The sequence below is a fragment of the Pantherophis guttatus genome, chromosome 5 (assembly GCF_059756535.1).
Source record: "Pantherophis guttatus breed Tessera chromosome 5, ASM5975653v1, whole genome shotgun sequence".
Classification (NCBI taxonomy): domain Eukaryota; kingdom Metazoa; phylum Chordata; class Lepidosauria; order Squamata; family Colubridae; genus Pantherophis; species Pantherophis guttatus.
Window position 1 is genome coordinate 126708695 of NC_142067.1, and position 20276 is coordinate 126728970.

Consider the following 20276-nt stretch of genomic DNA (forward strand, 5'->3'; position numbering starts at 1 on the left):
TTCTAAAGGAATAGAATTTTTTTTAAAAAAATCAGTGCAAGCCAACTCATTGTTTCTCTCACAAAGCCACCCGCTGAGCTGGATGGTATTCTGTTTATGCATCACTGTGCAGCAAATGTTTGATAAGGTAAATATTATCCTTTTTATACAGATTACCTAAGCATAAATATAAACATGATTCTTCATGTTAAAATAATCTGGGAAAATCAGTACTTACCTCTTCCTCTGTCTAGATATGATCAAATACAGAACATTAAACACATGAGCCTTACTGATAGCTTCTGCCTTCCTCAACTTTATTTTAGAATTTAGAATAGAATAGATCTGGAAGGGACCTTGGAGGTCTTCTAGTCCAGCCCCCCGTTCAAGCAAGATAATTTTAGGAGGCTTGGTAGATGGTGCAAACCCATATACGAAGCACACTGAATTAACCAATGCCTAAACAAGTTTTAAATCAAGCTTCTAGAATTCTAGAATGTAACTTCTAGCATTTACATTCTGTACAGCCATGCATTGCTATGAACTAAATTGTCACCAGAATGCAAATACAGTCAAATAAGACTTTTAATTCTTCTTAACTCAAAATCGATCACCAATCTTATAGTCTTCATGTTTTATGTTTCTCTTAACTTGGTTGTTAATGTCAATTACTAGTTTACATTCTCAAATTTCTCCTTTACCAACCATCACGTCAAAGGATTCCAGACCTTTAGCCATCTCATTCTACATGATAAGCGCTATGTGATTAGACCTCAAAAGATTGTTAGAGACCCCGCATACCCACTTTACGGTCCGTTTCTGTTGCTCCCCTCTGGGAGGAGGTTTCCAAGTATTTCTAGCAGGACTACGAGATTCTGTAACAGCTTTGTTCCCTAGGCCATCCATCTGGTAAACTTACAACATTCATTTTTCTCGCCATGTACATGTGTACATCTGGACTAGATTGTGTTGTTTCTCTGTGTCCCTTAATATATGTGGGTATATGGATAATTAAGTATGTATGTATGTATTTATTTATTCATGTTTATGTAGTGTATATTGGAGGTGGTGACCTTTTGAGAGCTGTTTACAATGAAATTTCTTTTTAATGTATGCCAATTAGTGTACATTCTAAGTGACAATAAAGTTATTATTCTATTCTATTCTATTCTATTCTATTCTATTCTATTCTATTCTATTCTATTCTATTCTATTCTATTCTATTCTATTCTATTCTATTCTATTCCATTCCATTCCATTCCATTCCATTCCATGTTTTCTATTCTATTCTATTCTATTCTATTCTATTCTATTCTATTCTATTCTATTCTATTCTATTCTATTCTATTCTATTCTATTCCATTCCATTCCATTCCATTCCATTCCATTCCATTCCATTATTTTCTATTCTGGAATATATTGTATTGTGTTTTTTGTGTTGTGTCGTGTCGTGTCGTGTCGTGTCCTACCCTTTCCTTTCCTTTCCTTTCCTTTCCTTTCCTTTCCTTTCCTTTCCTTTCTTATTCTGGTATATATTGTTTTGTTTTGTTTTGTATTGTATTCCTATGCTATGCTATGCTATGCTATGCTGTGCTGTGCTGTGCTGTGCTATGCTATGCTATGCTATGCTATGCTATTCTGGTATGTATTGTATTGTATTGTATTGTATTGTATTGTATTGTATTGTATTGTATTGTATTGTATTGTACTTCTATTCTATTCTGTTCTGTTCTGTTCTGTTCTATTCTATTCTATTCCATTCCATTCCATTCCATTCCATTCCATTCCATTCCATTCCATTCCATTCCATTCCATTCCATTCTATTCATAGCCGGACTGTAGGTGTTCTTGTCCCAAATGAGAATTTCTAGGGGACCTCATCAATGATGCAATGCTCTAAGCTTCAGGTGCAACAGGATAATGATGTGGCTAGATTTGTATGACATTTCAAACTCTCAGATGTGAAGATAGTTTCTCCTGAAGTGTGGGTGGCTCCCGCCCGGATAACATTCCAGAGGGTCTTAAAGGCAGAATTATTTTGCATTCGAAATGCTGCAACTTGCTGAAGACAGTTGAACTACACCGTCTATGTTCCGACCTAAAGTTAGTTCATAAGATTATTTACCAAAATGTCCTACCTGTAAATGGGTACTTTAATTTCAACTGCAATAACACAAGGGCTGTCAAGAGATTCAAACTCAATGTAATTCACTCTAATCTTGATTGTAGGAAATATGACTTCTGCAATAGAGTAGTAAATGTCTGGAACACTCTACCTGATCCTGTTGTTAGTCTCTCTAACCCTCATACCTTTTACCTTAAACTGTCTTCCATGGACATTTCATGTTTCTTAAGAGGTCCCTAAGGGGGCGTGCATAAGGCGCACCAGTGTGCCTACCGTCCCTGTCCTACTGTCCCCATTGATATGTAATCATTCTATGTGTTTATGGCTATGCTTTGCCTTTTATTTATGCCAATTTTTTTCATGTATCCATGTCTATGTCTATACTGTTACTTGTTTCTTTGTATTTGTTGATTGATAGATAGATAGATAGATAGATAGATAGATAGATAGATAGATAGATAAGATAGATAAGAAGATAAGATAAGATAAATAGATACCGGTAGATACATAGAGATAGATAGATAGATAGATAGATAGATAGATAGATAGATAGATAGATAGGAAGATAAGATAAGATAAGATAAGATAAGATAAGATAAGATAAGATAAGATAAGATAAGATAAGATAAGTAGATACAGATAGATAGATAGATAGATAGATAGATAGATAGATAGATAGATAGATAGATAGATAGAGATAGATGATAGATAGGAGAGAGGGAGAGAAAGAAAAGAGAGGGACAGAGAGACACAGACAGTCAGGGACAGAGAGAGATGATGGTAGATAGATAGATAGATAGATAGATAGATAGATAGATAGATAGATAGATAGATAGATAAGAGAGAGAGAGAGAGAGAGAGAGGGAGAGAGAGAGAGAGAGAGATAACAGTCCATTCACCTCAAGGCAGATCTTTCATGCTCCAAATGGATTCAAGATGGAATTTGGAAATGTTCGCTAAAATCCCCTAATTTTAGGACGATTCCTATTATAGCCACCTTAAACTCTATTTATACACCCATGGAGTAAAGATACTCAGAGACCTGGATTCATACACAGTTGCCATGAAGACTTTTTCAATGCTACATTTTCTGCATCAATTAAAAATAACTAAGAAATCCATCATATTCATATCTCTCTCTCTCTCTCTCTCTCTCTCTCTCTCTCTCTCTCTCTCTCTCTCTCTCTCTCTCTCTCTCTCTCTCTCTCTATATATATATATATATATATATATATATATATATATATATATATATATATATATTTCAAGCCGCATATCTTGAAACAGCTGGTAAATTAGCTTGCAAATATATCTCACTACCCACACTTTTCCAAATTCTGCATCATGGTTACAATTCACATATATGCATGCCAAATCAAGCAAACTTTGGTCAATGACCGGCACATTTTTTTCAAGTTTGTGTGTGTAAAAATGTATCAAACTAATATTAAGAAAGTTGTTTCTATATGTGTAAAGTGTATGTTAAGTATAGAGCCATTTCAGAGTACTTGTTGGATGGGGAGGTCAAATTCATAAAAGAATGCAGGAAGGAATACTCTTTTTTAAAAAAAAAAAAAATATGAGAAAATGTATATGTGTGTGTATTCCAAAATATCTAAGAGGGATTAGAATCAATTCTACAGGAAAAAAAATTCAGATTACTGAGCAATAGAGATAGAGTCAGGTTGATCTGGATAATAATAGCATTTTAAGATCAAACAAATCAGAATGACCAGGGTAGTTAATGAAATTAAATTACTGCATGGTATTTGCAGTAAGTTTCCCTTTCTTTGCCAGCCTAAAGTTCTCTGCTTCTTCCTTTAACGGACTTCTGAAGGTTTTTTTCTCTTATCCCAAATATCTACATTGTTTTCTTTCAAACTAGTGACAAAAACAATAAATTTTCATGACTGGCGTCAATGAAGCATTGATGAGATTTTAGGATGAAAAATCAGCTCAAAGGACCAGAGGGATTCAGCCTCAGAACTTGTTCCTTGCTTCATGACACAAATTTCTATCCATCAAAGTTTGCTTTGCACGGATTCATCCTACAGGTAAATGTTTCGCCTTTCCAAGACTGGGAAACTTTGCATGCAGTCATTCATGGCTTGTGTAACCTCCTGTTTGGACTACTGCGATGTTCTTTAGATTGGACTGACCTTGAAGACTATCCAGAAATTGCAGTTGATCCAGAATGCATCAGGTGTGACACCTGATTAAAAATTAAAAATCAGGTGTGACAAGCAATTTACCTTTATAATTCAGGACTGGAAAATCTGCAGAATTACTTTCTTCTAAAGTAAAGTAAGGGCTGTGAAAATATCTACAGACCCTTCACATCCTGGACATAAATTGTTTCAACTTCTACCCTCAAAACGACACTATGGAGCACTGTACACCAAGACAACTAGACACAAGAACAGTTTGTGTTCTTTAGAGGGCCAGGGCCAACCAGCAATTTAACTAGTAGTTCGCCCGAACCGGCTGAGTCCCACCACTTTATGTCTCCCAGGGATGACTGGGATAGAATAGGCTGCAATTGTTCCTCAGCAACGAGAAAGTTATCCTGTTAAATTGTTGTGTTTTAGTTTTTAATTGTATTACTCTTCTGAAGGTCTGTAAGCCACTCGTAGTCAGGCATGATTGGATCAGCATATAAACTTAGTTAAGTGAATAAATTGATCTTGGATTTTACATTTTGATAGCCTGGAACAAATTGATAGACTAGCTTGCTCCTCTCTGAAAATATTTGTACATAATGTACTTTGCTGTGTTAATGTCTTTTTTGTTCCCCGCTGCTAAAATAAGATTCAGTTCCCACTTCCTTTCCTCTCGCTTTAAAGAAAGGACAAACTCTGAACAAGGCTTAAACAGAGATGATGTTACTACCATAATTTATTTGATGAGCCCTTATCGGCCCTAGAAATCATGATCAGGAAAAGTTCACGCTGCGTAATTTGCCTTGGGTGTTTTTGAAAGTGTTGACAAGCTAATAATTGGAAAATAAGTGGCAGTCCAGCGACGTTATTCTAGTCATTCTTTAGGAAGATTATTTTTTTTTAAAAAAAAAGGAGCTTGTAATTAGATATTGTATTTGAAATATTTTAGATCCTGGTTGTTCCGATTAAAAGAAAACAATTTTATTCGTTTTTCTATTAAGCCTAATAAAAGTTATAAGTCGAAAACATAAGAGATTTTAGAAGAAAACCATTGTTGAGTAACAAATAATCAAGGGATAAGTCTAAGTATACATAACTGTAAAAAAAAAATTATGCTTCTACAAGAAAAAAATAAAAGACTTTCAAATGTGTTCCATTTTTATTAAGGTGCATTTAAATTCTTGGCATGTCTCTGCAGTGAACTGAACCATCTAAAGAGTTGAACATGTTTAATATAGCATGTAGTCAATATGTTGCATTTGTTCTAAGTGAGCACATTCTGTGTAAATTCACAAAACAACATTGTGCAATGCTGCTTTAAGCACCCTGTTACCACTTCACTGCAGATGTTGTAAAGCTTATTTATCATTCCTATGGGATGAAAACTATACAATACGATGATGTTGTATAAAGGGATCCTCAGTATGTACACCTGCTGATTAGCTCGGAAAAGATACGAGGGAAGCGCAATGAATAGGAATAATTGCATAATAAATTATGAATTTACTATGAATCATTGCATGATAAAGCACAGGGATCAAATAATGATAAACAGGTTTCTTAAAGTTAAAAGATGAAAGCAAAGAGGAACAGTGCCATTGAGACAATCGAGTACAAAAAATTCCCCGCAGAATTCAGTCAACAGACACAATTGAGATCATGCAACTGTGATGGAAGACATAGTTTGGTATGGTGGTTAAGGCACCAGACTAGAAATCAGGGGATTGTGAGTTCTAGTTCTGTCTTAGGGACAAAGCCAACTGGGAGACCTTGGGCCAGTCACTCTCTTTCAGCCCTAAGAATGAGACAATGGAAAACCAATTCTGAAAATCCTTACCAAAAAAACTACTGGTACTTCTACCCCCCACCCCACCCCAGTTTTCTCCTAAAAATGATTTGGGAATTGTGGATGAATGCTCTAGAGATCCAACAGCAAGAGATAGATGTTTTGGCAGATGAAATGTTTAGATTAAATAAACATGATGAAAGGTGTTACAAGATACCAGGGGAGAAACATGAAAGACTCACCAAGAAGTAATAAGAGTTGAAATTTTAAAAAGGGCAAGAGATGATGGATAGATATAGAATATTTTTTTAAAAAGATATGGTGGTTATTTTATTAAGTGTTAGAAAAAAGAAGTAGAAAGTAGAAATTGGGAAAATACACTGCCCAAAAAAATAAAGGGAACACAAGCAGAAGACATCCGAGATCTGAATGAATGAAATAGCCTCATTAAATACTTTGTTCATTACATACAGTAGTTTTGTGTTCCCTTTAGTTGTTTGAGCAGTGTATAAACTACTGTATGTAAAGAACAAAGTATTTAATAAGGCTATTTCATTCATTCAGATCTCAGATGTCTTCTGCTTGTGTTCCCTTTATTTTTTTGAGCAGTATAGTATTATGTCTACTGAAATATAGTAGAACATATAATTTCTATGTTTACACAAATGTTAGAAGTTGAAAGATTATGATTACATACTTTTAAATGGTACTATTCTTTATTAGAATTGTGTGTAAAGTATATTAACCCAGACAATATACTGTTCATCAAGCTCTTTTGGATGTTAAAGAAAAAAATATAAATAAAATTATATATATATGCATATAAAAGAAAACTACAGGGACTTGTCCGTCAACTTGGAAACAGATCAGGCCTGTCACAGCCATTTTCTCCATTTCTCAGCTTGCCACACCATTGGGGGGGAAGGGAAGGGAGCTTGGAATGTCCTACCAGACATCAACAACTTACTACCTCATGGGAACCAAGGTCATCCCAACCTGGCCGGACACTGGAAGAGGTTACCAAGGAGACGCCAAAACACCTAATTGGACAATGTGACTCTGTGTCCAGGAGGGAGGGAGCTGTCTAATCTTTAATTATACAGAAAGCGCAGGAAATAGCCAGAGCTGGTTTTGTATTTCAACTGTGCTGAAATGATGTACTCAATAAAGCAGTTTATTGCTATAGCTGGCTCTATAGGCAAAAGAGGAAATGCAAATCCTAGGTGTTTGTCTGAGCTAAGTTTGGTTGAAGATCGGACTGCTCTGAGATGATGCGATGAAGGGGCTTGTATTCTGAAAGGGTGCTGGGCAATTCCTATTGTGTCTTAATGGCTTTGTCCTGGTTTGGATCTTGAGGTGGCCTTCTCAGTTTGGTTTCTGAATAGGTTGGCCCAACCATTCATAATGGGCACAAAATATCTGCTGGGGGCTATTAAGAAAGACTTGGGGGGCTGCTTTCTGTCTCCAAGAGCATGTTTCTCCATTTCTCCTTTAAAGAAATATAATATTATGCCTTTTTAATATTTCCCCAAATATTTCATTCTTCTGGAGGGTGGGGCTGACTTCCTACACAAGAATTCTTTAAAAAAAAAATTAAGAGTTTTTCTCCTTCCTTCATCTGGCAGCTGCCCTTCCCCTCTCCTTCTTGCCCCAAGTGGTTTACACAACAACAAGAAAGAGCCTTGGTGGCCCAGCAGACTAAAGTGCTGTTAAATAGCACCAGCTGCCTGCAATTACTGCAAGTTCAAATCTCACCAGGCTCAAGGTTGACTCAGCCTTCCATCCTTTTGAGGTAGGTAAAATGAGGACCTGGATTGTGGGGGCAATAAGCTGACTTTGTATAAAAAGAACACCGCTTGGGAGGGTAGGGGGCGAAAGCCCTACTAAGCAGGTATATATAAAAGTATGAAGGCTATTGCTTAAAAGCATTGTAAGCTGCCCTGAGTCTCCGGAGAAGGGCGGCATATAAATCGAACAAACAAACAAACAAACAAACAAACAAACAAACAAATAAATAAATAAATAAATAAACAAATAAATAAATAAATAAATTTTTGACAATTTGGGAACTGAGTTGGTTAGCTGGAAGATTTTAATGGACGCGCAAAATACTTTGTGGCCTTCTCTAGTCTGAATTTAAATTCAAGATGTACAACAATCCTTAGTCCGTTTTCTTTAAGGTGAGCTTGACTAGCCCATGAAGAGTCATATCCAGGTCTATGCTAGGCAAGATCTTGGCGTCATTTTCCTCCCCCTTGACTACCTTCTCATATTTGCACCTAACTGGAGGAAAATTAAAATGTATTCAGAAAGTAACAGGCAGCATATTGTAGGTAGAGAAGTTTCAATACAGTTTAATCTAGAGTAGAAATGGACCACTTCATCAAGGGAATGTATTTATCACCCTCCACGCACATACACACCTCTTGTAATATCGGGGGGAAAAACCAATAAGTAATATAACACAACATGAATTTTATTTATTGTTCAACTGGGGCCTCAATAATCAGTTTAGATTTCACCTTATCACTGAAAACAAGCTGACTACGTACTCTTTTTAGCCTTCTGTAAATAAGGATTTAATGCTAAACTACCAAATTATATAGCCTACACTTCATTCTCTCAGATACGCTGCTTTTCTGCAAACCTGCTTAATTATTTTGGAGGAGGGTGGGTGAGATTTGAAGAGGATTTTTCCCCCCTCAAACCTTCCTTTGAGGCCCAGATGGTGAAAACTGTTATACCTGATTTAATTACACAACTTTTGTTCTCACAAAACGATCCTCTTGCATGTCAACAACATGAGGCTGCTGATGCTACCATTCCAACATCAGAAAGGTAGAACAAATGTTTCTGTTAAATGTCGAGGGATTATACTGAGATTACAAGAGAAATGGAAAGCCTATGGTGAGATTTATGGAGAGATTTATATCTTAGGTGAGGCATCTGTGGTGCTCTTATTCTGTTCCCAAAAAATGTTATTCACTAATTCAAAGGTAAGATAGAAAATGATAGATGATAGAGATAGATAGATAGATAGATAGATAGATAGATAGATAGATAGATAGATAGATAGATAGATAGACAGACAGACAGACAGACAGACAGACAGACAGACAGACAGATAGATAGATAGATAGATAGATAGATAGATAGATACAGTAGATAATAGAGCATTGGTAATAGACAGACAGATGCTAGATAGATAGATCATTGATAATAAATATTTAGATAGATAGATCATTGATAATAAATATTTAGATAGATAGATAGATATAATAGATAGATAATAGATCATTGATAATAGAGAGATATAGATAGATAAATAGATAGATAGATAGATAGATAGATAGATCATTGATAATAAATATTTAGATGATAGATAGATAGATAGAAGATAGATAGACAGATATAATAGATACAGTAGATAATAGAGCATTGATAATAGAGATATAGATAGATAGATAGATAGATAGATAGATAGATAGATAGATAGATAGATCATTGATAATAAATATTTAGATAGATAGATAGATCATTGATAATAAATATTTAGATAGATAGATAATCTTGGCATCCTCCTTGATTCACGGCTGTCCTTGGTGGATCATCTGACGGTCGTGACAAGGGGAGCTTTTGCACAGGTTCGCCTGGTGCACCAGTTGCGCCCTTTCCTAGACAGGAATGCCCTCCGTACAGTCACTCATGCTCTCATTATTTCTCGGTTGGATTACTGCAATGCCCTCTACATGGGGCTGCCCTTGGGGTGCACCCAGAGGCTCCAGCTGGTCCAGAATGCGGCCACGCAGGTTGTTACGGGAGCTTCCCATTACTCCTGTGTAACACCTCTCCTGCGCGAGCTGCATTGGCTGCCGGTGGCCCTTCAGATCCACTTCAAGGTGCTGGTACTTACCTATAAAGCCCTTCATGGCATGGGCCCAGGGTACTTGCAAGACCACCTCCTACCAGTCTCTCACCGCCCAGTGCACTCACATAGGACTGTCCTCCTCCAGGTGCCGTCGGCCAGATAATGTCGGCTGGTGTCCGCCAGGATGAGAGCGTTCTCTGTGATCGCACTGACCCTCTGGAATGGGTTACCCACTGGGCTCCGGACGGCCCCCAACCTCTGCACTTTTCGTGCCGACCTGAAGACATGGCTTTTTCAGCAAATTCCCTGATCTGCCATGAGGTTTTAATTGTCTGGGGATTTTAAATTGGCTTGTTTTAGCACTATTTTATTGTTATGTTGTTTCTATTCTGTGAGCCGCCCCGAGTCCTACAGGAGAAGGGCGGCATATAAATTTGATAAAATAAATAAAATAAATAGATCGTTGATAATAAATATTTAGATAGATGATAGATAGATAGATAGATAGATAGATAGATAGATAGATAGATAGATAGGTAGATATAGATAGATAGATAGATAGATAGATAGATAGATAGATAGATAGATAGATAGATAGATAGATAGGTAGATAGAAGATAAATAGAGAGAAGATAGATAGAGAGATAGAGATAGAGATAGATAGATAGATAGATAGATGATAGATAGATATAATAGTTAGATAATAGAGCACTGATAATAGTTATATAGAACTTGATAATAGATAGATAGAATCATTGATCGATCGATCGATCGATCTTCTATCTTCTATCTATCATCTACCATCTATCAATCAATTGATCAATATTTAAAACAGAGAGACAGGCAGATGCTACGCGCCTTAAGCGTCTTCCCATGCCACATTCCAGTCAGATGGCAAACTGTTCCCAGTTCTTCCTTTCAGCCTCACTTTACCGCAAATCTCAACTGTTTCAGGCGCTGACTATCACCATCTCACTAAGCATGAAATGCAATCTGGTAGAGGAGAGAAGGAGCAATCCGTCCGTTTCTCCGATGAAGAAACAAACCTGAGAGAAACACCTTGGAGTTTCCGCTTCAGTTAGTGAGTGCACAGGTGTGGGAGAAACAGGTTGCCTGAGTTTGTGGAGCATCTGGTGGAGTGGCTTCTGTTTTTGTTTTCGCGCTTGCAATGCTCCAATGCTGGCTTGCAATGGAAGTCATATCTTTGAGGAGGACGCTCAGAAATAAAGCACATGGCATCACTTCTGTTGATGCAGACTTCTGCCAACTCCTTGTCAAAGGAATTTGTCAGAGCCTTCCGTTTAGGCCGAAGTTTTCATCGGAGAAAACGAAACACCGTCTAAGAGACAAACGAGTTCCTTGAGAGAAAAGGCTCAACAGAGCATCCAGGCTGTCAATTGACTAACCCTAATTTAAATAATTAAATTGCATGACCCATTAAACTGATACAAAGACTGACCAAATAAATTCGTTCTGTTTTCCAGGGTGGAGGATAGTATTTTTTTTCCTCCCTTCTCTGAAGGTAAATAATTAACAATTGTTGCATTTTTATTATTTATAGAAACCCCTCTGATTTTTCACTTATTGGAAAATAGGAAGTACATAAATACACCGAATTGAGTTTTTTATCTCTGTAGGTACCAGTTTTCGGTAAATACAGCAGTCGCAATCTCATAACTCATGCTTCAGTTTTCACTAGCTATTTATTTGTTATGGTGTGCTGAAGAAATGATGCATGTTTTAAATTCCACCCCATCCATTAGAATTTTTTTTAAAAAAATCACAAAATATGCAGTCATATCATGGAGGAAGCCAGGATGAGAACACAGATGCCATCAGACAAAGGATGGGAATGTCTACCTGTATGAGTTGCATCATTACACATGTGAGATATGTCAGAGTTTGTTGCAGAAATTAAATCCAGAAAGCACACACAGGAAGACTGATGCAGCAGGATTCATTAACTTATTTATATATATAATAATACATTAAGTAAATTTACAATAATGATATAGATTCTTCTTCAATGTAGTAACAATTACAAGCAAAACACAAGGCAGGAAAGAACAGTTAGTTTCATTTCAGCAGAGCAGACTAGTTTCAGTTTCTCTGCACAGACTCAGAAGCTGCAGACTAAGACATGCCCTGGCTTCAGCCTGTCTCAGCTCCCAAACAGCCCTCATTGGCTGACTTAATTGCTATGACTATACATTGGCTTGTTACATGTCCTATTCTAGTTGATGAATATATTCTGACAAGATACAATACATACTGGTGGAATGGGAGGACTCCATGTCACTAGCTCAACGTGGCCAGCAGAGGGCAGCCTTCTTGCTGACTCCTTGCTGCCAACTCACTGCTGCCATCTATTTTCAGGACATCTCAACACCATAAATTCAATATGGGGACAACTTGCTATAGGCACTGGATGGAGAGCTGGATGGGCGAATGGGCTGCCAGAGAAGGGTGACGATGGGTGGGGCTGCACCAGATGGGAGCGACCCCACTCAGTTATTGACCTCAATGCTTCCCAAAGCTACCCTTATTTGTGGGGGAGCAGGGGCTTACCATTTTGATACTTCATCCCACTCACTTCCCATCTGGTGCAGCTCTGCCCATCACTGTCCTCCTCTGACAGCCCACGTACCCATGCACCCAACTCTCCATCCAGTGCCTGCAGCAAATAGTCCCCATAGCAAATTTACAATATTGAGATGTTCTGTAAAGAGATGGTGGCAGTGAGTTGGCATCAAGGAGTCAGCGGTAGCAAGAAGGCTGCCCCCTACTGACTGCATCGAGCTATAGCATATCCATATGCTGTATCTATAACCTTTGCTATTAGATTAGATTAGATTAGATTAGATTAGATTAGATTAGATTAGATTAGATTAGATTCAGTGGTGGGTTCCTCCCGGTTCCTCCCGGTTCCGCCGAGCTGGTAGCAGTGACGATATGATGTCACCAAACCGGTTCTGCCCCCCCGCCCCCCACCCCCACCCCCCACCCCCCACCCCGTGTTATTCTTACCTTTTATTTGGCCCCACCCCCAATCTATTGCTGCCTCCTGAGTCCCAGCTGATGGCTAGAGGGAAAAAAACTGTTTAAACTCTTGCCGGGGGGCTTCAAAGGGCCGTCCTACAGCTGATCAGTGTTAAAAGAAAACAAATGAGTAGATCAGTGCCTGCAAAAATTTCTCCTTATTTCAAGGTTGAATCTCTCCTTGTTCAGTTTCCATCCATTATCCCTTGTCTGTGTGCTTTGGAGAATAGCTTGACCCGCTCCTCTCTGTGGCAGCTCCTCAAATATTGGAACGCTGCTAATCATGTCTCCCCTGGTCCTTCTCTTCACTAGACTAGCCATGCCCAGTTCCTGCAACTTCATATGTTCTTCATATGTTTTAGTCTCCAGTCCCCTAGCCATCCTGGTTGCTCTTCTTTGGACTTTTTCTAGTTTATACTTTTAAATAAAAGCAAAATTTTTGGAAGTTCTACCAAACTTCCTTAAGTGAAACTTCCACATTCAAGTTGGACTGCAGATCAGGACACACCTGAGTTTCTATCTTATATGTTCCCCGATCGAGTCCACTGTGAAGCAGTTGTCCCTTGAATAGAAAACATTTATTTCTACAGCCAACTATTTCCCTTTCACTCCATCCGCGGTTCCTCTCCTTATTTTTGTTCTAGTAAATATGCCTACACATGTCTGTACTGTAAACCACAGCAGAAAAGAAATTGACCCATCTGATGCATTTGTGTTCAGTGATTGCTCTCCGGGTCACAGGGCTAAATGGTCTGGCAGTTCAGATAGAAACAAGTTATTGGAGATGTAGCTTCTATTTTCACAAGTGTTTTCGAAAAAAAAAAGGCATTCTCTGTTCACTTTGTATTCATGGACAGAACAACACGGGAGGAAAAAAAGGAAGCGATATATTGGATCTTGGCTGCCTGCAATATTTGACTGTATTTAGTTCTGGACACATTTTTTGAATTATTTAAAAGTACGTGCTTAACTGAATAGTTTTCGCCCAAAACTGGGAAAACAATGACATACCATCAGAAGACAAGGTGATTAAAAAAATTATGGAGTGTGCGGAAATGGATAAGCTGACAAAGGAGATACAAGAAAAAGATGAAACAGAATACTACTTAGTCTGGGGAAAATGGTATAAATTGGTTGGAGGAGAAAGGGGGAAAAAAAGGGGGGGGACAAAAGAAAACTAAACAATGATTAAATTAGGCGGAGGAATATGGAAACAAATGGGAAGATATAAATTGGAAATTAGGTACCTGTTTATGTTAAATGTAAATAAAATATTTAGATTAAGAGAATATATAATAACGGTATATATATGATATACTAGAAATATATGTATAAAAAATATATTAAGATAAGAAAGAGAAAATGTATAAATATGGATTACTGATTGCGAAGATGTTGAAAAGAAGAAGATGTAAATATCTATTTTTGTTTGTTTGTTTGTTTGTTTTTTAAAAATTGTTTAATAACAATTTATATATATATATATATAAGTAGGTGCTTAACTTGTGAAATTACTCATCTCATTCAAAAGTGCCGAATTTGGAAAAATGGGAAAAATGAACTGCTTAAACATGGCATGGGTATGTGCATTTAGAAGACTCTCTAATCAGAGGTGGTATTCAGCCGGTTTGTGCCAGTTCAGGCGAACCAGTAGTGGAGATCGCAGGTCTGGCTCTATGCCATCCTATTTCGGCATGTTTTCGAGGCCGGGCGTATTCGTGGAAGGCGCACAAGTGAGCAAAGTGCATGCACGGAAGACTGGGCACGCGAAGCAAGTGTACACGTGTGGGGCGAACCAGTGGTAAGAATATTGGAAACTAGGGGTGAAATCCAGCAGGTTCTGACAGGTTCTGGAGAACCGGTAGCGGAAATTTTGGGTAGTTCGGAGAACGGGTGGCGGAAATTTTGAATAGTTCGGAGAACCGGCAAATGCCACCTCTGGCTAGCCCCAGAGTGGGGTGGGAATGGAGATTTTGCAATATCCTTCCCCCAGAAGTGGGGAGGGAATGGAGATTTTGCAGTATCCTTCCCCTGCCATGCCTATCAAGCCACACCACGCCCACCAAGCCACGCCCACAGAACCGGTAGTAAAAAAAATTGGATTTCACCACTGTTGGAAACTCACTGCTGACTCTCTTCCACCATTGTTCACCTTCAATTGGTACCAATCAGAGGCTATGGTGACCACTATCAAGACAAAGCTAAAAGCTTAAATATTTCTTAAACCAATTTCTTTTTCAGATAGGAGCAAGATGGGAGCAAGCAAGTTAAAGTTCCCATGAGAAATGTTCTTTAGTTTCGGAAACTAATACATGAATTAGATGCTCGTTAGAGTTGGTTTAAGTGGCCTACAAGCCTGAAAAGGAAATGCCTAACACAATCAAATGCTCAAAACCCAAATTATCTTAAATAAAAGCAAAGTCAAAGAAATTGAGTTTTAGTTGAGGGAACATTTACTTTTATCTTCTGAGATGGAATTTTGTGCCAACAGCTATCCCTGAAAATACCTCATATGTCAAAAGCCGAGATATTCCTTGAGTTTCCAACTTATATACTTACATTGAAAAAAAAGACTTTAAAAGGCTGTAATATCCCTGACTGAAATAATCCAGATGTTTGCAAACTCTAGAGATTTGGAATTACTTGTATATTCCGGCTTTCTCTTTCGGTATATTTTTGTGCGGAAATGTATTGTATATGATTTGGGCCTAAACCTCAGACTTAACTTTGATTTTATTCAAGGATTATGGCTTATCCAACTTCAAAGTTGTTATCTTGGGTTTCTAAAATTTAGAAAAATATCTTGCCAAGTTCTGAGAGTATGCAGCCTAATCCTAGAGCCGATACGGCCTCCCATGAATTTTTCAGCAACAAAACAGGAAGCAAACAATGCTGGAAATATAAGCAAATCTTGGAGCAAATGTTTTTGAAGATAAATGATTCATATCCAAAGCTGTTTGCTCAAGAAGGGCAAAGAAATCGTTCCTTAAATCAAATCATTTTAATACACGCTTCTCCCACTACCCCATCCAAGTTTAAACAGATGGCTAATGCAAGGATATGCAACTTAAGTAATTCACCCAATGATTAATCTTCAATCCAATATGGGTATCGATATACTTCTGAGACTTCCTGGAAAGTTTTATAAACTTGCAAATTCTGGAATTAATTCACTCTTTGAAGGGCCGTTTGATTTTATAAAACAGATTGAAATGGGGAGTTCCACATTGGAGGTGGCTGATGGATTGATGGTAGTATCCAATTCCTCTCTATTGCTCTACCCATCCATCTTTTTGGTTATCAAATTGATGTATTTTCATTGTCTTCTTTTTTCCTTGTTTATTTTATGGTTCTATTATTTTACTTCTGTCCTGTTTAGTCTCCTTTCATTTCCTTCCTTGCTCTCTCACTCTCATTTTGGAAACATTGAAGCACTACTGGCTTGAAGGATTAGCCGGTAACATCCCCATTCCCCAGAGGAAACTTGGTTGGGAGTTCCTTTTGTGTCTTCATTCAGTGGCCCATGGAAGTGGTACCCATCTATTTACACTCAATCGGCCATTTTCGAACTACTGCATTGGCAGAGCTGGAGCGAATGAAGGGAGCTCGCCCCATCATCCAGCAACACTTGAACATAGGTTTGCTGATTTTCAGCCCAGCATCCTAACCATGTAAGACCCCACACTCCCCGTCTTCTTCCTTATTATTATGGTAAGCCTAAATTTTAAATAAATGCTTAAATGTGACAGTCCTAGAATAACAGAGTTGGAAAGATCCTGGAAAGTCTTCTAATCCAATCTCCTGGTCAAGCAGAAGACCCTATACTAGAGGTGGGTTTCAGCAGGTTCTGACCAGTTCTGGAGAACTGGTAGTGGAAACTTTGAATAGTTTGGAGAACTGGTAGTAAAAATACTGACTGGCTCCACCCTCATCTATTCTCTGCCTCCCGAGTCCCAGCTAATCGGGAGGAAATTGAGATTTTACAGTATCCTTCCCCAGAAGCCATGCCCACCAAGCTATGCCACACCCACCAAGCCACACCCACAGAACCAGTAGTAAAAAATTTTGCCCTATAGCATGTCTGACAAATGGCTGTCCAGTCTCTTCTTCAAAGTTAAGTCAGATGGAACTCATTCAACAACTGCCTCACTCAGCAACAGAAATTTGGGACTCAATTATGGTCATAAGCCAAGGATGACCTGTACTTCTGAAGACTCCCTTTCTTTTAAAAATTTCAGAATGGTCTAGATCCATGATGGCAAACCTAGGGCACAGAGCCCTCTCTGTGAACTTGCAAGCCGTTGCCCCAGCTCAGCTCCACTGCCAGCCAGCTGGTTTTTGGGTCTCTTCCGCACATGCGTGGGGGGCAGGGAGCATGCGGAAGACATGCACACATGTGCAGAGGGTAGGGCACAAGTGTGGGGGTTGTGCATACATGTGCAGGGGTCATGGCGCGCATGAGGGTCATGCACACATTTTCAGGGGATGCATGCACATGCAGGGGGTCATGCGTGCATGTGTGGGGGGCAGGGCACATGCAGAGGGTGCACACACATGCATGGGGCACACATGGGTGGTCATGCACACATGTGCGGAGGATGGGGCACATGGGGGGTCACGCACGCATTGCATTATGGGTATGCAGGTGCGTAGGCACTTTTGGCACTCAGTGCCAAAAGGGTTAGCCATCACTGATCTAGATGCATAACTTTATTTAGGGAATGGAGCTCTCAAAGCTGAGGTTGATTTAGTATAATTCCTCATAAGCACCTCCGTTTCCAGTCAATGTGGTGACCTCCTATTGATTTTTATGTGCAACAAATGTGGATTTCCCCCCGAGATTTCTTCCGACCTTCCTCCTTTTGCCTTTATATCCCACTCCAATCAAATACACCTCTGGCAGTTTACAAGACACATAGAAAATGACTAGAGCATCCATTGTAAACTAATTAAAAGCAGCTAATCAATAAACCATAAAGTCATCAAATATAATGGACTAAAACACACACTATCGTGTTGAATCAATACACGCGTTGATGGCTAATTCTAGATTATAAATGCTCCGCAAAGCAGCTCAACGTTTAACAATTCCCTTAAAGCAACCAAAGAGGATCGAGTCAGATCTTCACTCGAAGGCTGTTGCAGAAATCCAATACTGCTATTGAAAAAGTCATGTCTTCTGGCTACACAGCCTTTGGCTTCTCAGAAGCACAACAGTGTCAGAGATCAACTTGCATGACATGATAGCAGTCTCCCAGGATTTGAGAGGCTGCCACAAAGAAGAGGGGGTCAGCTTATTTTCCAAAGCACCTGAAGGCAAGACAAGAAAGAACGGATGGAAACTAATCAAGGAGAGATTCAACCTAGAATTAAGGAGAAACTTTCTAACAGTGAGGACAATTCACCAGTAGAACGGTTTGCCTCCAGAAGTTGTGGGTGCTCCATCACTGGAGGCTTTTAAGAAGAGACTGGACAGCCACTTATCTGAAATGGTGTAGGGGCTCCTGCTTGGTCAGGGGTTGGACTAGAAGACTTCCAACATCCCTTCCAGCTCTGTCTTCTCTTAGAATAACAGAGTTGGAAGGGACCTTGGAGGCTTCTAGTCCAACCCCCTGCTTAGGCAGGAAATTCTACACTACTTCAGACAAATGGTTGTCCAATCTCTTCTTAAAAACTTCCAGTGTTGGAGCATTTACAATTTCTGGAGGCAAATTGTTCCACTGATTAATTGTTCTCACTGTCAGGAAATTTCTCCCTAGATCTAAGTTGCTTCTCTCCTTAATTAGTTTCCACCCATTGCTTCTTGTTCTACCCTCAGGTGCTTTGGAGAGTAGCTGGACTCCCTCTTCTTTGTGGCAGCCCCTTAGATATTGGAAGACTGCTATCATGTCTCCCCGGTCCTTCTTTTCATCAAACTAGACATATCCCAGTTCCAGCAACCGTTCTTCATATGTTTTATCCTCGTGCTGCTGGGGAAGCCTAGATCAGAACAGTGACATTGAAAACAGTGTTTAGTATAGAATAGAGTACTACAAAAGCAAAATACGTAAGTCAATATGAAATGCTGTAAAATTACCAGTAATGTTATGTAATGTTCAATACATTATTATTATTATTATTATTATTATTATTATTATTATTATTATTATTATTATTTATTAAATTTTTATATCGCCCCCTCTCCCGAAGGACTCGGGGCAGTGAACAGCCAAAATTAAAAACACACAATACAAATATTAAAATACATTAAAATGAAATTAAATTATCTTTGGCTTCTCCAATTTAAACCCCTTGCCCATAAAATTCCCCAATTAAAAGATTTTTAACCCAGCCCGGCTTGCTGAAATAAAAAAGTCTTCAGGGCCCGGTGGAAGGTCCGGAGGTCCGGGATTAGTCGTATCCCTGGGGGTAGCTCATTCCAGAGGGCGGGTGCCCCCACAGAGAAGGGTCTTCCCCGGGGGGTCGCCAGCCGACATTGCCTGACAGACAGCACCCTGAGGAGGCCCTCTCTGTGGGAGCGTGTTGGCCGGTGGGAGGTTATCGGAGGCAGAAGGTGGTCTCATAAGTAACTGGGTCCTAAGCCATGGAGCGCTTTGAAGATGAGAACCAACACCTTGAAGCGCACTCGGAAGACCACCGAGTCTTATATGTGTGTGATTGTCTTTTGTGTTGTTTTTTAAAGACAAACTGTTTAATGTTTACTGTTTAGGACCTAGTTATCTTCGAGACCGCCTGCTGCTACCGACGGCCTCCCATCGACCCGTGCGCTCCCACAGAGAGGGCCTCCTCGGGGTGCCATCAGCTAAACAATGTAGGCTGGCGACCCCCAGGGGGAGGGCCTTCTCTGTGGGGGCACCTACCCTATGGAACCAGCTGCCCCCAGAGATAAGGAGAATCCAAGACCTCGGTGCTTTCCTCCGTGCCCTTAAAACCTTCTTTTTTCAGCAAGCCGGGCTGGCCTTAACATATTTTTAAATATTTTTAATCGGTTTGTCATTTTAAATTGGGGCCAAATTAATATATATTCTTTTAATTGTTTTTAATGTTTCTATTGTATGTTTTTATCTGGATGTACACCACCCTGAGTCCCTCGGGAGAAGGCGCGGTATATAAATTTGAAATAAAATAAAAATAAATAAATAAATAAAGAATAAAGAATTATTTTAAAAAAGAGAAAAGAAAACAGTGTTTAGTATTTCATTTTTTCTTCCTCTTTATTTTTCAATAGTGTCTAATTCTTGGACAGTTCCTGCAGTCTTTTGTAAGGTTTTTTTTAGAAGTAGATTGTCTTCTTTTTGGAGCTGAGAGAGAGGACTTTTC